The sequence below is a fragment of the Amborella trichopoda genome, chromosome 9 (assembly GCF_054954075.1).
Source record: "Amborella trichopoda isolate Santa Cruz 75 chromosome 9, AtrichopodaSantaCruz75HAP2 v2.0, whole genome shotgun sequence".
NCBI classification, from domain to species: Eukaryota; Viridiplantae; Streptophyta; class Magnoliopsida; order Amborellales; family Amborellaceae; genus Amborella; species Amborella trichopoda.
The window spans coordinates 46511776-46528150 of NC_142344.1; the positions used below are offsets into that span (position 1 = coordinate 46511776).

The 16375-nt window shown below is 42.2% G+C and overlaps 1 long non-coding RNA gene across 2 annotated transcripts; it reads left to right on the top strand.

The window, feature by feature from the left end:
* The first annotated feature begins 376 nt into the window (after positions 1-376).
* Positions 377-15756, top strand: LOC105421294 (uncharacterized). 2 transcript variants are annotated; one of them, XR_016041675.1, is made up of 4 exons: positions 377-658; positions 14629-14802; positions 15232-15291; positions 15409-15756. It is a non-coding gene; the product is annotated as an uncharacterized LOC105421294 (long non-coding RNA). The 2 variants fall into 2 exon arrangements; XR_016041676.1 differs by lacking the exon at positions 377-658 and adding an exon at positions 670-800.
* The last annotated feature ends 619 nt before the right edge of the window (positions 15757-16375 follow it).

The following is a 16375-nucleotide window of genomic DNA, read 5'->3' on the forward strand; positions in this document are numbered from 1 at the left end:
TGCTTTATTGTTGTCCATGTATGTTGATATACTTATTCCATGATAATTCTATGTTTATCCTTTTGTGTGATGTAAATTAAATGTTGAATGGCGGTTCATGCAGGGAAAGAACATATCAATATTCGCATATTCATCCAAAAACATGAAAATTCTTAATGGAGTACCCTCATTTTTTATTGAATTCCTAAAAAACAATATTTATAATGAATTTTAATAATTTTTTCGGATTTTTTTGAAGCTTTATTCTGACCGATTCACCCGATTCCGATCCGGACCGCCGATTCGTTGATCCGGATTGCCGATTCGCCGATCCGGATCGGTTTTTGGAAAGCCCGATCCGGATCACCGATCCGGTTTTTAAACCATTGCTTGGAAGGAATTTGACTTTTTTTTTTTTGCAGCTGAAACCAAAATTGGATTTTTTTTTGAAGCTGAATGTGATGTGATATAGTGTTTTTCCACCTAAGATTAAAACACGTTTTTTTTTTTCCCCTTCTTTTTATTCAAGGAAATGGTGTCTGGTTTTACAGAATGATCGGAATGCATTTGGTTTTTGCAAATTCGTTTTATATTGCTCCAGAACAGGCAAGGGAAGACGCGTCTTGCAAAATACTATGTTCCGCTTGAGAAGCCTGAGGAGCACAAAGTTGAATACGAGGTATAAATTCCAATATTTTCCTTTCTTTTCTTCTGTGAATTTTCTTCAGATTTCAGGACCTTTTAAATCTCATTCACTTGAGTTTCTGCAAGTTCACCGATTGGTCGTAAATAGGGACCCGAAATTCACAAATTTTGTGTAGGTCAGTAGCTCTTTGAGTTTTTACCCCCATTTTTCTTATTTGTGAATGGAGATTAAACATGTGTTTCATGCATTTGCCTTGTTGTTTTCTACCTTTGTTGAATTATTGGATTTCTACAGTTTTTGGGATTCTAAGACAATTTTCTTGTATATGGTTATGTTACTTTTGTTTAAGAAACATAGGCAATTAGGGGAAGTTATGCCCGATGGAGTTAGATCACAAGTTCACTTTCCTAGATAAATTATCTAATTTGGAAGGAATCGTATTAGTTATGACTCAATTGTAATAGAAATAGACAGAGAAAGCTAAGAGGTCTAAGCTCATTAGCTATTTTTAGAGACTTTATGGAGTCTAGAGCTTATGGTTTCCCTATCAGTTAGATCAATTACCTTTATAGGTTGAGGCAAAAAAGATCTTATTGAGAATAAAATTTGAAAACTTTGAATAAGAACCATTAGCTTTTATGCTTAATTAGAATTTTGCAACATGGATATAGAAGCTTGAAGTTTTATTCATATAAATGATCATGCTTCAAAGATTTTTAGTTACTATTATAAACATTACAACATCATGGAGTCTAGAGCTTATGGTTTCTTTAGCACTTAGATGAATTTAATTTTTGGGTTGACACAAAAAATATGTTTCTGAATCTGAAGAGATAAAACGTCAAAACCTTGGATAAGAATAGTCAAATTTTATTTTTGAGTAGAATTTACCTCTACGAATCTAGAATCTCGAAGTCTTATTCATAGAAGTGATCACGCTTCAACGATTTAAGTTATTATTAAATCAAGTAGCTTCAATAATAACAAGAGTTCATTACATACTAGGGCTCATCTGTGCCATTGCCAGAGTCGATATCTTTTCTCTCTCACAACCTCCCATGTTTGGGTTACCATATTGGTAGCAATGTTGCAAACTTTCTCATCTATTTGTTGGGACTTTTTGATATTTGGCATGGGTTCCAGTTTTGGGCAACTCCAAGCATTCCATGATCTAAAGCTTTTTTAATGCAAAAATTTATGGAGCATACCAGGAATCTTCTTTTGACTGGTAGATTAAACAAATTAGAAACTTGATCATTATATGTAAATCTTGTTTGTGCCCCACATTTTGGCTCTGAGATCAGCCCATAGTTGATGGCATCAGGATAAAAGGTTGGAGATTGTGAAAGGCTACAAAATCCATATGGTTGGGAGCATCTTTGGATAATGCACATGTTAGGCATTTATCATCATCATCATCATCTGAGCATATGTTAGGCATTGAGGTCCCCAAATGTTAGGACCTTGATCCCACCTTTTGAAGACCATGATCCAACTTTTTGGGATCTTGATCCCAAACTTTTGGGGATCTTGATCCAGACCTTAAAGTATATATAATCTATAACTCTATATACTCTTTAAAGTAGGTATCTCTTTATTTATAGCCAACAAACAATGCAATCGTATGAAAATATAACTACATTTGGTAGCTGGCTATAAACAAAGAAAATACTTAGCTTGATCTTTATCTTGGCCTTTAAAGTGGGGATTTAGATCCCCAGTAGTGGTATCGATATCCCGTATAATCAGGATTGGGATCCTAAAATTTGAAAGTTCAAATTCCTTGAAGATCCCTTTCCCAAAGTGCTGGAGGGAGATTCCAACGCGGGATCGCTAGGTTGGGAGATCCAAAGAGCTATGGATCAACCTATTATGAGCATTTGCATGGTGAAGGGTGTAGCATCGCCTAGAGTTAAAGTAAGCAGGATATTTGTCCATAAAAATTAGCAGTAGGATTGAAATGTCTTAATTGCTGGAGTGGTACTCAGCACAACTAATAAATGGTCCTTATTAACAGCCTAAACTGGAGTTAAGTTGGGCTGCCACTGGGGATAACCCATTAGAGCTATTTGAAATAAGTTATGGGCATTAACTGGAATTGGAACCTAGTATTGTAAGACTTGATTCTTGCTTCAAATTTGGATTGATTGAGACCTTTAGAGCTGATTAGAGAAGTTGTCCACTTATTTACAGAAACTTCTAATACACTTGAGGTACCTTTTGCATGGTTTCATTCATTTCACAAAAACAATTCCTTCCTTCTAAATTTCTGACAACCTTGCAATGTGATGTGATAATGCTAGAGAACAAAATATTTGTATGGCTACCTAGTTCAATAATAATAAAGTTTCTTTTTTTTAACATCTAACCTAAAATGATAAAGACCCGAATTCAAACTAGAAGCATTGTTGTAATAAGTGGTATTCTCTTTATCATCAATGCTAACTCCCTTTTCTTTTCATAGGCTATGTTATGACATTCTTATTGCAACTTGATGTAGGTTAATGAGATATAGAATTAAAGAAACAAATGGATCTGGCTGAGAGATAACATATAATAGTCAAGTCACAACGTAAAATTAACAATACAACATGATAGTGTGAGAGACAAACTTGTTTTTGTGCCTCAATAACTTAGTTGGTACAATTCAATTTTGAGCTTTATCATCCAACTTTCTTGAGTTTTAACATCCAATCTAAAAGAATAATGACCAGAATTCAATACCAGAAGTATCTAATGTAAAAAGAAAAAGGAAGGGTCGTAAGCCGGTGCTGGTCTTGCTTACACAAGGTCCCTGGAGGGGTGAGATGGAAACGATCCTAATCTTTGGCTTTTTATGCACAAATTGGCTGCTCTCAGGACTTGAATCCTCTTGCGCTGGCTACCCGAACCTTTTACCGTCACACCAAGTGACGACCCCTTTAGGAAGTATCAAATGTAATAAGTGGTAATTCATTACTTTTGGTTTCCATTTTTCTTGTGTTGTGTTTGTTGTTTCTGACCCCTTTCCAGTTCCTTTCTTCAGTAACTACTCAGGATCATATTGGGCCTCAAATTTTTGGCATTGATGTAATATCTGCCCACCTTAGTTCTTTTGCCTCGAGAATGACCTGTTTGGTTCACTCTCTAGGGGTCTTTTTGTTAAGCTAAATTGTTTGTGCTTAGAATGGGAAAATCCATACTTCCTATGAAAAGAAAGGAAGTAGTAAGTTGAATCCATTGAGAATCCATACTTGGTATGAAAAGAAAGGGAGTTGTACGTTGAATCCATTGAGCACCTTTGATGTAGAAACATTTGTAGCTCTAATTTTTAAGTAGGACTTTAGAAGAAAGATTTATCTTGATTCCTATGAAGCAATTATGAGCATGGGGCGGAAGACACTTGGCAAATTACTCCCCCAATCCCACCTTATCTAAATTGGATAGGTTCCTCACTTCTCTAGATTGGGACAATCTCTTCCCTGGGACTCACTCCTCCGTTCTTCCCAGTCTTACTTCAGACGATCGTCCTATCTTACTCGATACTTAGGCAGTCAAGAGGTGTCCCAAACCTTCAAAAAAATCCTAGGCCTCGTTATCAAAACTTGACTGAGAGAAGATATATGATCATATAGATTGGAAGGTTCTTGATGAGACTCTCCCTAAAATGGGCTTCAGGGCTAAATAGAGAAAATGGATTCAAGGATGCATCTCCAATCCATTTTTGTCTGTACTCATTAATGGCTCCCCCAAGGGATACTTCAGGCTTCTAGGGGCATGCGATAGGGTGATCCTTTGTCACCCTTGCTCTTTGCAATAGTGGCTGAGGTGTTTAGCACCTCCATTTTGAGAATGTACCGAGCATGCTTTCTTACTGGCTTCAACATTGGAAGGTCGAGTACATCCATCTCCCACCTTCAATACGCAGACGATACTCTCCTCTTTTGCGATGCATCCCAATGACAAGTTGATTGCCTGCTACTCTTCCTCCAATGGTTTGAGTTTGCGACCTGCTTCAGAGTTAATATGGTGAAATCTAAAATGATGGGTATTGTCTTGGACAATCCTTTAGTTCAGAGCATAGTTGACCAAAGGGTTTACGTAGTAGACGACCTCCCTTCCACTTATTTGTGGCTACCTCATTGTCTCGGTTTGCCAAGACTCGACCATTCATCATCATAGCTTTTTCCCAATTAATTGGGGTCGGCTACACGAATCTTGGTCCGCTATTCTGCTCTATTAAAGACCATACCCTCAGTGAGGTCATATGTCCCTATATCTTTTTGGACTATTTCCAACCACGCCCTTTTGGGCCTACCCCATTTCCTCTTCAATCTTTCTACTTGAACTAGCTCGCTCCTCCAAACAGGTGTTGTACTTAGTCGACGCCACACATGGCCAGTCCACTTAAGTCTACTCTCTCTCATCTTATTCCCTATTGGTGCCACACTTAAATTCTCCCGAATGGATTCATTTTAAATTTTATCCCTTCTTGTCTTGCCACTCATCCTTCTCAACATCCTTATCTCCGCTACACTCATTTTTTGGGTATATTGTTTTTTGTCCACCCAACATTTTGCCCCATAGAGCAAAGCTAGTCTCACAACTGTCCTATAGAACTTGCCCTTCAGCTTCATTGGTAAGCGACGATCACATAAATTCCATTTGCACATCTCCACTTCGCCCACCCAGCTCTACTTATGTGTGCGACATCTTCCTCAATCTCTCCATTTTCCTGGATTATCGACCCAAGATATCGAAAGTGCGGTCTGTTTTGTACTTCCTGGCCGTCAATCTTAACTGCTTCCTCGTCTCTACTCCAATTTTTATTAAACTTTCATTCCATATACTCTATCTTAGTTCGGCTAATTTTAAATCCTTTGGATTCTAAGGCATTCTTCCAAAGTTCTAACTTTGTGTTGACGCCGTTTCAGGTACCAAATTACCAAATACATATTCCAAGTTGAAAAAAAAAAGAGATAGACATCGAGAAGAGAATTTTGATAATCCATATTGTTAAAACAATAAACTGTAAAACCATACAAGTGTAGGATATAAAAGTCAACACTCAACACAACAGAAATATACAAAAAATTAGAATATAAACAGTCTAACAAAAGTTAACACTCATGGCTCAACACAACAGTCAATACTCAACACTCAGCACCAAGAGGCAAGAGTCTTCAGTCGTCATCATCATCATCAACAGAAGGAATATCAATAGGGCAAGCCTCATCATATGTATCAAAGTCGAGGCCATCATCATCAGAGTCATCTCCCTCTTCAATATAATGCTTGTCCTCCACTGTTTCGTTTGAATGACCTCTTTCTCCTCTTCTTCTACCTTCCTCTTACTAGTATGTGCAGTCTGTGCAGATGTGGCCTTAGGAGTCTTAGCTGCTCTACCCTTTTCTTTATGCTTCTCTGAACTCAAATATTGTATAATTTCCTCCCTGATAGCCTCAGGAACATGTTTACAGGGGGCAAACATCCCCCTTAATACTGGCAAGGTGTTTTTTAAATTGATAAATGCCCCTATTAGTATCCTTTCCACAATAATTACATTTAATACGATTTTTATCACTTGGATTCAGGTTATACCATACTTCCAACCTGGATCACCACTCCGACTAGAACCTGGAGAAGATTCTTCAATAGAACAAGGCTTATTTTCAACCTTTTCTGGTTCTTCTTAATTCAGAAGATGTCTACTCTCATCCCAAACTGCTTCAGGAACATTTGTACAAGAAGCAACATTACCTCTAACACCAGCAAGGTGTTTGAATGGGCTAATACCCCCATTGGTATATTTTTCACAAAAATTATACCTTATACAATTTTTATCATTTGGTTTTGGGTTGTACCCATAGTTCCAACTCGGATCACTTCTTCTAGAAGTAGCAGAAATAGATCTATGACAAGGATTTTGTTCTTGTTTTTATTTTGCATAACTTATATACAGCTTAATTTCCTCTTTGATAGCTTCAGGAATATTTTTTACAAGGGGCAGCATCCCCTTTAATACTGGCAAGATGCTTCTTAAACTGGTTTATGCCTCCTTTTGTATCTTTTTCACAAAAATTGCATCTAACGCAATTTTTCTCATTTGGATTCGGGTTGTATCCATGTTTCCAACCCGGATCTCCACTCCGACAAACTCTTGAGGAAAACATCTCAAAATAAAACAATCAATCTAAACAATAAAGTTTTGCACTTACTTTGATTGCTCAAACTCCAAACTTTGAGACACTTCGATCAAATGAAATGTAGTTTTCTGGATATTTCTTTCTCTCTAAAAAGTGTTCTTGTGGGTTTAGGATTCAAATGAACCCAAAACCCCTCCTTCTAACCTTCTATATCTTTTAAAAAAATCAAAACAAAAAAAAACATTTCCGCCTCTAGGCGGGGCACAGGTCTTGGGCAGCCGCCTAGGGACCACCACCCAGTTTAGCTACCTAAGCCTGATGCGCCTAGGCCTTTTGGACCACCTAGGCGCTGGGCGGTCTGTTTTTTTTGAACAATGCCTAAATCCCAAGGTGGTCTAGGTATTTGCAACTTAAGAGCCATCAATGTAGCCCTGCTATGCAAATGGTGATGGCGTATGCCACACAACCTAACCACCTGCGGAGAGAGATCATCTCTTGTAAATATTGCCACCAAGTTCACACTTGGCTAACCTCCTGTAGGTCTACTGGCAATATATCAGGCTTTTGGAGGTCTCTTCAACACTACTGTAGCCTATTGTTCCACTGGGTCTGTTATTGCCCAAGGTTGGGTAATAGTATCTCATTCTAGTGTGACGTTTGGATTGGTGGCAACCCTCTTAAAGAATAGTTCCCCACCCTCTTCTGCTCGCCCTATATCCTAACTCTACGGTGGCCGAATGCTTTGTCTGCTCAGGGAATATTAGAACTTGGAACCCCAATTTTAGAAGGCCCCTCACTAATCAAGAGATTGGACACTTTTCGGAACTCTCAGCCCGCCTACACTCGGTTTTCCTTCCTTTGTCTGGGGAAGATAAATCATTTGGCCACCTGCCTCATCAGGGACCTTCTCTGTTGCCTCATTCTATTGAGCTACTACCATGCTTCCCTCTCCCACCATTGCCACCCCCTTTATTGCAGCCAAAGCCTGGTTCCTGTCCAACCCCCTTAAGATCCAAGTTTTCAGTTGGACTACCCTCCACGAAAGGCCCTTAACACTTGACCAACTCCAGAGAAGAAGCCTATCCCTCCCTAACAGATGCACTGTGTCTTTGAGCTGAAGAGACAAATTCCCATTTCTTCATCCATTGCGAAGTAGCATCAGCCCTTTGGTCCAATGTGCTCAACCTTTGCAAATGGAATTGGGTTACTCCCCAGTCAATCCCTCAACTCTTTTTCACCTACCTACATACTCCTTGGAGTAAATCTGGTTATTTCCTTTGGAGAGCCTCTATTGCTGTTATCTTGTGGACAATTAGCTAGAAAGGAATAACAGAAATTTAGGGGCGAAAGGAATAGCAGAATTTTTAGGGGGGGGGGGGGGGGGGGGGGGGAGGTAGCTCCCATCCCTTACTTGATAGGCAAATGTCGTACCTTGAATTCCTTTTGGGCTAGAAACCAAAAACTCCACAAAAATTTCTCCTTTGTCCATCTTCACTACAATTGGCATGAACTCCTATACCAGACAGCTCCTAGTATATCTCACTGCTCATTGTGGAGACCGCCGGAAGATGGGCAAATCAAACTTAATTTCGATGATTGTTCTCTTGGCAACCCAGGGCCCTCTGGCACTGGGAGAATTTTTAGAAATTCTGAGGGCTCTACCCTCCTTTCATTCTCCATGCTTGTTGGATTTACGGACTCCACTACTACGGAGGCCAGGGCATTGCTTGAAGGGCTTCAAAGACTGACCCTAGCTGGAATACTAAATTGGTAGCTGAAGGTGAATCTAGTAACATTATTACTTTGGCCTCAGGGGCAACTCCATGGCCCTGGAGACTTGACCATCTTTGAAGAAATCTCTCAAATTTCTAGCACCTTTAGGGTTACCTGGAGCTGTGTTTTTAGAGAAGCCAATGAGGCTGCGGATGCTTTAACTAGGGAAGGAGCAAGTCTTAACTCTACCACGGGAATTGCAGGCATTTTTTAAGCTTGCATTCCCCCCCCCCCCCCCCCCCCCCCCCCTCTCTTTCTTTTCCTCTTGTGTATCTACTGTAGAGCATTTTTTGGGCCCTTTATGGGTTTTTGTATAGGGCACCCAAATACTGGGTTTCCTATTTTTTGTATGTGCTTTTAGTTGTACTCATTTACGGTATTAATACAATAGTCAACTTATTCAAAAAGAAATTATGAGTATGTTTCTTCAATGTGTTATATGGTTTGTTTTTATGGATTGCTTGGCAGCCCTGATACCCAAGAAATAGAAAATAAAAATGTAACTCTGGTGAATGTGTGTGTATATAAGGATACAATTGGGCCAGCCTTGGTAAGCTGGTGGGCTTTAAATTTTGGCATGGCCCATTTGCACCCAATTGACCTGGAAAATCATATAATAAGGGCCCATTGAAAAAGCAGATGCATAGATTTGACACCTTAACTTTAGACATTATATCCAGAGAGTAAACAAGGTGCATGGGGTCCCCAATTGCTATCGTACCCACCTCCACCCATTCGCCCTTCCTTTCAGCAGCCCTGCGACTTATCCCCATCTCCTCTGTCACTCCCGCCAACCTTGCTGCTCAGCTTCAGACCTCCTTGGTGGGTACCTTCAACCCCCAGAGAAACGATAGTAAGGGGATCGAGAAATGGGCTTCAAAACTCTAGCAAGAACCTGGTCTGCCCTACAGGGCCCTCTCCAAGGGCTCCTACTTTTTCTCCTCCCCGTATGCGGAGAGAGCTTAAGCAGCATTAAGAACCAGTCCTCAACCCTTTCACGGAGCCCGTCTGTCCCTTTCTCGCTGGACTAAAGAAGTTGGAGCGTTCCGGTGTCAAAAGATTTGGATCATGGCCACTTGCACTCCTCTTCATTCCTAGTGTGTCGAAACGTTTAGAGCCATTGGGGATGCGTGTGGAGCATTTGCAGCTGTCCATTGGCAATCTTTGGACAGTCTCCCTCTCAGGTCTTTAAGGTTGATCGTTGATGTTTTGGACCCACAGTTCATTCCTTCATCCCTCTAGCATGAAATCTCGAGGACTTACTTTCAAGTCCTTATCTTGTGGTCCTCTGCTTCCCCTACCTCATTTCGCTTTGTCTTCCATCCGTCCACCACTCCTAATTCTGTGCCACCCGCTACTGACCATTGGACGGTGGTCTCCCATAAATGTCATTCTCGCCTCGTCCGACCTCCTCGGAAGGGCCACTCCTTTGCTGGCCCTCTCGCCCCTACCCTTTGTCCGCAACCTTCTTATCCGCCATACAACCCGTCTCCCCCTTCTTCTCTTTCTCCTCCGCCACCTCTACCTCCTCCTCCTCCTCCTCCAGCTCTAGCTTCAGCTCCAGCTCCACCTCCACCTCCACCTCCACCTCCACCTCCACCTCCACCTCCACCTCCGTCGTCCCTTTCTCAAGGTTTGACCTCAATCAACATGCTTGCTGTAAAGGTGGTCGACGGTAACATTTCTCACGCCCCGAAAGCCACCTTGACGGCCATTGCCAACTTTTTTCTTGGAAACCACACACCTTCATTCAATGTCATTGACTACTCACCTCCCTCTTTCTTTGCCATTGACCTTCGTCCGCTCCCTCTCTCTAAGGCCTTATCTCCCTCTCTAGTCCATGTGGCATCCTCAGTCTTTTCACGACCTTCTACCCACACTACCTTGATACCTCACCCTTCGTCAGCAGTGTTTCAAAAAGTGCTAGGCGGTCGGGGGGATCCAGGCCGCCCAACGCCTAGGCGAGCGCCTAAAACCTGGGAGGCCTAGTAAAATATATTTTTTTTTTGGTGTTATTCTCTCTAAAATAGCCTCTAATGGGTTTTAGGTTCATTTGAAACCTAAAACCCACAATTTTACACTTCTAATATTAAAAAAAATGACCAAAAAATGGCCTCAATGAGAGGCATTTCCGCCTCTGGGCCGGCCGTAGGCCCTGGGCAGCCTCCTGGGCGGGTGCCTAGGTGGGTTCCCGGGTGCTTAGGCAGGTGCCTGAGGATACCCTCCTAATTTGGCCGCTTAGGCCTGGGCGATGCGCCCAAGCCTTTTGAACAGCTTAGCTGCCGCCCAGGCGGTTCGCGTTTTGAAACAATGTTCGTCAATCATACCTTCACTCTCTTTTGGGGGACAAGTGGAAGATGTAGCCCCTCTAGGTAATTTCTTTTTCGATTCCATCCCTCTTTCTTTGCCTCCCCCACCTACTCCCTCAGCCCTTACGTCAAGCTTCCCTTTCCCAATTTCCTCCTATCACCCTTACACTCCTCCTCCGACACCTCTTCCACCGTTGGTAGAGACTCCCTTCCTCTCTCTGTTCGGCTCCAACCCTCAACCCATCTCTGGTTTATCACCTCCTTTCAGGGCTATCACCTCTCTCCCCCCTCTCATTGATCTCGAGTCTTCCTCGCCAAACGCCTACCCCCTGGCTTCCAGCCAGGCCTCAACCGGAGCTATGGAACCCCATCCTCTCTCCTCCTTGATGTTGGTCAGCTTCCCTCCACCTGCAGTTTTCCGAAGGCCTTCTCCTTTTGCCTTGCCTTCATTGTATTCAGACCCTCCTTCTCCTTCCTCAAAGACCCAATCTTGGGCTCCCGCCCCCAACTTGGAAGCCCTCTTCCGTCTAGGTCTTCTCTTGTACCTAACCCACCTCTGCTCTCTCCACCCACGATCATCGAACTCACCCTTATCTCTCAATCCCCCACTTTGAATCATGAGGTCCCTACTGAGGAGGACCCTCGAGGCTCGATTTCGACCTTCTTTAGACCAACCTTGGAAGCTGGCTGGCCATTGCTCGATCTACCAAGACTTTCAGTCACAGAATCTCCTGTTGAGGTTTTCTCTCCAGAGGCTACCCCTTCTCCAATTGCTCCGAAATTTTCGGTCTCTCAGGACACGACAGAGGATCACCCGTCTCTGCCTTCTGTTGAGTCCAACTTTGTCAATCGTATGGACGCAGCTCAAGGAGACATTTACCAGGTGTTCATGGTCATGGGTTTTCCTTATGCTGCCCCAGAAGAATCGCTCCATGAGTTCTTTAATGCTAGCACTCAAACCAGATCCAGGAATAGCCCAGGGCCTAGTAGGGAGGCTTCCAACCTCGCATGCTCTGTCAACTTTGGCAGAACCTCCATCCCCCCTCCCCTCTCTTCAGCTATTCCAGTGGTGTTACTTGTGGACGGATTGCTTCGTAGGTTACCTCGTTTAGCATCTCAAACCACATAAGCTTAATGTTTGTTCTCTCTTGGAATATTTGAGGGCTTGGCTTGGCCCACAACAAACAATCGGTTCAAGATTTCTGCTTAAAATTTCGACCTTCCGTCCTGGCTTTAACGGAAACAAAGATCCTTGAATCCTCTCTCTTCTTCGTCCGACAAGTATGGGGTCGCCGCCCATGCAAATGGGCCGCTTTACCAGCAAAAGGGGCTTCAGGTGGGATATGGGTGATTTGGGATCCCTCAGCCCACTCCCTCATCTCTACCCACACTACCTCTTTCTCAGTCTCTATTCTGCTGGCCAGAATTTCTGACGGCTTGCTTTGGAAATTTTCTGTAGTCTATGGGCCCGACGCCAAGAGATGTGGGATGAGCTCAACTTGGTGGCTGCCTTACCACACCCCATTTGGTGTTTTGGAGGGGACTTTAATGTCACAAGGTGGTCTTATGGGAGAAACTCATCCTCCAGAATAACTCCAGCCATGTCCTCTTTTTCAGACTTCATCTTCCAGAACAACCTAGTTGACTTGCCCATCCAAGGTGCCCAGTTCACATGGTCGGACCATTCCACATCTCCCAATCATTCAAAACTTGATAGATTCCTCGCCTCTATGGATTGGGATCATACCCTTGTTGGAACTCATGTGGTTGCCCTACCCAAACCCACATTCGACCATTGCCCCATTTTTCTTAACACCAATCCTGCTGTTAGAGGCGTCAAACCTTTTCGGTTCAAATTGTTTTGGCTAGAAGAACCTTCCTTCCCCACTCTTTTCACCTCTTGGTGGCAAGCTCTGGAAGATAAGGTCGTTGGTTGGGCTGGTTTTAAACTTCGACGTAAGTTACAACTGATAAAGAGCAACCTAAACTCGTGGAGTTCACAGTTGCCTAGCAACTTTGCAAGAATCACTAGTTCCAAGCCATACAAGATCTTAACTCACTGGAAGAATCAAGGCTTCTATCAGAATATGAGTTCTTGAGTAGAGTGCAACTCAAAGTAGACTATCAGGCCACCCTCAAGAAGGAGGAAATCTTTTGGCACCAAAGATCCCGAATTAAATGGCTGATGGCTGGAGACCAGAACTCAAGCTTCTTTTACAAAACTGCAAATTGTAGGAGAAGAGATAACACCATCACTCATCTCCTAGTAGATGATATCCTGCTAGATCAGCCCTCACAAATCGTACAAGCCATTTTGAATTACTTCTTGAAATTTTTCTCAGCCCCTACGGGCCCAAGACCCACCATGGGGGATCTGTCTTTTCTCTCCCTGCCACCCGAGAAATCTACTTGGCTGGAACGCCCCTTCTCAGAAACTAAAATCTTGGTAGCCATCTCCAGTTTGGAATCGGACATGGCCCCCAGTTCTGATAGGTTCCCTGTAGCAACTTTCAAAGCGTTTTGGGACTTGTTCAGAACGGACTTCCTAGACCTCTTCGAAGAATTCCACTCTAGTGGGGTCCTCCATAAAGCCACTTCGAAGAATTCCTCTTCAAAGAATTCCACTTCCTAGACCTCTTCAAAGGGGTTCGTTCTAATGCTTTGGTCCAGGATTGGATTTCGGTCCTACAACACAAGAGAAAACGTCCCTCGAGGAACCCCCGATGGATTCCTCCTGACCAGGGAAGTCTCAAGCTTAACGTTGACGGATGTTCTCTCGAAAACCCCGGCCCATCAGGCATTGGAGCCATTCTTAGAGACCACACTGGTTCAACTGTGCTCTATATATCCAAGCCTATCGGCCATGTGGACTCTACGGAAGCAGAGGCCATAGCTTGGTAGAAGACATCAAGCATGCTCATCCAAACCCTAAGCATTCACTCCCTCACTATAGAAGGGAACTCCAAGAACGTTATATTGTGAGCATCCAAGTCATCTCCACCTCCGTGGTCCCTGGCTCACATCTTTGAGGAGATTAACTTCCTGAGCAGGGATATTCTTGTCTGCTGGAAGCATACTTGGAGGGAGGCCAACCAAGAGGTGGACACCCTGGCTAAAGAAGCGGCTGCTGCCAACGACCTCTAGAGTTCGACCCAGCCCTTTTACTTCAAGGGACTCACTGACTTTGTAACCATAACAGATGGCTATCACCGGTTGAGTCTTTTGTGAATTCTTTTTTCTTTTTTTCGTTCTGTGGTTCCGGTGCTTCCACTTTTGTGACTGCCTGACCTCTCTCATGTACTCTACTTTCATTAATAAAAAGTTAACATCTTAAACAAAAAATAAGGGCCCATTGATGGGCCCTTAATACTAAATCCTGGGCCCCGCCTATTAAGCTAACGAGCCTTAAATAAGGGCATGCTGGCCCCTATAAAGGCACCCAAACCCAGCCCACATATGGCAAGGCCTTTGAGGCCGGCGTCACGCATTTGCACCCCCAATGTGTATGCTAACATCAAATTTACTTTGGCTACATCTTATATATCATTGTTGCTAAAGTTTGAAGGGTCTCATACTTCAGTGTTATCATAGAATAACATTATCATAGAAAATTGCTATTGCAGGTACTCTCTTTCAAAAAAAAAAAAAGCCATTTCAGGTGTTTCTTTGATGGCAGCTTAGTCCACTATGAGTTTTATTATCTTGAATGCCAACTGCATGTGTTTATGAATATTAATGCCTTCACTATGTCGTATTGCATAAGCCAGTGAAGGTAGTCATTTTATATTTTTTGCAGTTTCGCACCCACAAGGTTATTTACAGGCGGTATGCGGGATTGTTTTTCTCCATTTGTGTTGATATCACTGATAATGTGCTAGCTTACCTGGAGAGCATTAATTTATTTGTGGAGATCTTGGATCACTTCTTCAGCAATGTGTGTGAGCTAGATCTGGTATTTAATTTCCATAAGGTCAGTAAAGATTTTCAAATTTCATATTTTTTCATCTCTAGCTTCTGGCTGTTGCATATGAGACAGGCAGTGGGCTTGAATAATCACTGACCATGCTTCTTATGATGATATGTTGAATTGATTTGCATCATATAGTAATCTCTCTCTCTCTCTCTCTCTCTCTCTCTCTCTCTCTCTCTCTCTCTCTCTCTCTCTCTCGTTAGTGTGTGTGCACGCACGGCATGTATGGGCCTCCATGTCTTTAGTAACAAACACCAATGAAGGCAAATTTTACCACATGTGCACATATATCATGCATCAGTGTATAATAAGGTGTTCTGCAATTCCATTGGTAGAAATCGAGTATTTTAAATGGGAATGCAGATGTTCTTACGATCATAAGTTAGAGTTGGAGACTCCCATGTGTAATAACCAGCTTTAAATTTTCAGGTATACTTGATCCTGGATGAATTTATACTTGCAGGGGAGTTGCAAGAAACTAGCAAGAGGGTACGCTTAATAAATATTCTTGTCTTTTGTGGTTTTTACCTTTAATTAATTGATTAGCAACTTGGTTTATAATACAGTGCTGAAGCAATTTCTAAGGCCTATTTCTTTTTATTGTAGGCGATCATAGAGAGTTGGAAAGGCAAGAGTGAGAAGCACAGTTTGAAGGGCTAATGTAGAGGTTTGGGTGTGTTTCATCCTTCTACTGGTGTCCATCATGCATTTTGCGTTCATTTGATTTTACTATTTTGACTGATTTCATGTGCCTTACTGTTTTTAACCGAGTTTTGGATATCGATTTCATTCTATCCAATTTATGGATCTTGTAACATCCACAAACCATGTCACTGAGCATGGCCTTTGTTTTAGCCTGCATCGAAGGATCATGACCATTGGGCACGGGATGCCAAAGCCTGTAACCCATCTTTTTAGGGCGAGAAAATGCAAGAAAAGGGGCATTCCTTTGTATGCCTTGAGTTTATTTCAAGATCGGCCAAGTTCAACATGGGCTTGTTATAGTTATAATTGGATTTGGATAAATCGAAATTGCGATTGCAAATGAAAACAAAAATTGTCATTTGGTTTCAATAGCATTTTCGTGGCCTCGGAGAAATCTGTTATGGTAACAACTTAGGCAGTTTGTTCTTGAAAATTCTAGTTCCTAGGAACATCATTATGAAATGAATCAACTCTGTGATCTCTCTGTACACAGTGAGGCGCAGAGAAAAAGAGAGTTGAGAGCATTAAACAACCTACTATTGAGAGAGGGAGAGAGAAAGAGAGAGAGTATTAAGAACCTACTATTAAGAGAGAGAGTGGGGGGTATGAATAATAGACTACTATCATGAGAGAGAGAGAGAGTGAGTGGATTAGTAATGGAAGATTATTGAGATTTTAGACTTTGGTGCAAGCTTCATTAGGACCTTGGAATTTACTTTTAACGGTTGTTCTTCTGCACTAGTTTTTGGTACTAGGTGTAGAATGTTGATTCACTAGCTACGCGTTCTGTAATCTTTCGGATAAGGCGATCGCAGTAAAGAGTTGTTTTTAATTTCACTTGGACTTACCTTTTTGAAAAAAAAAAAAA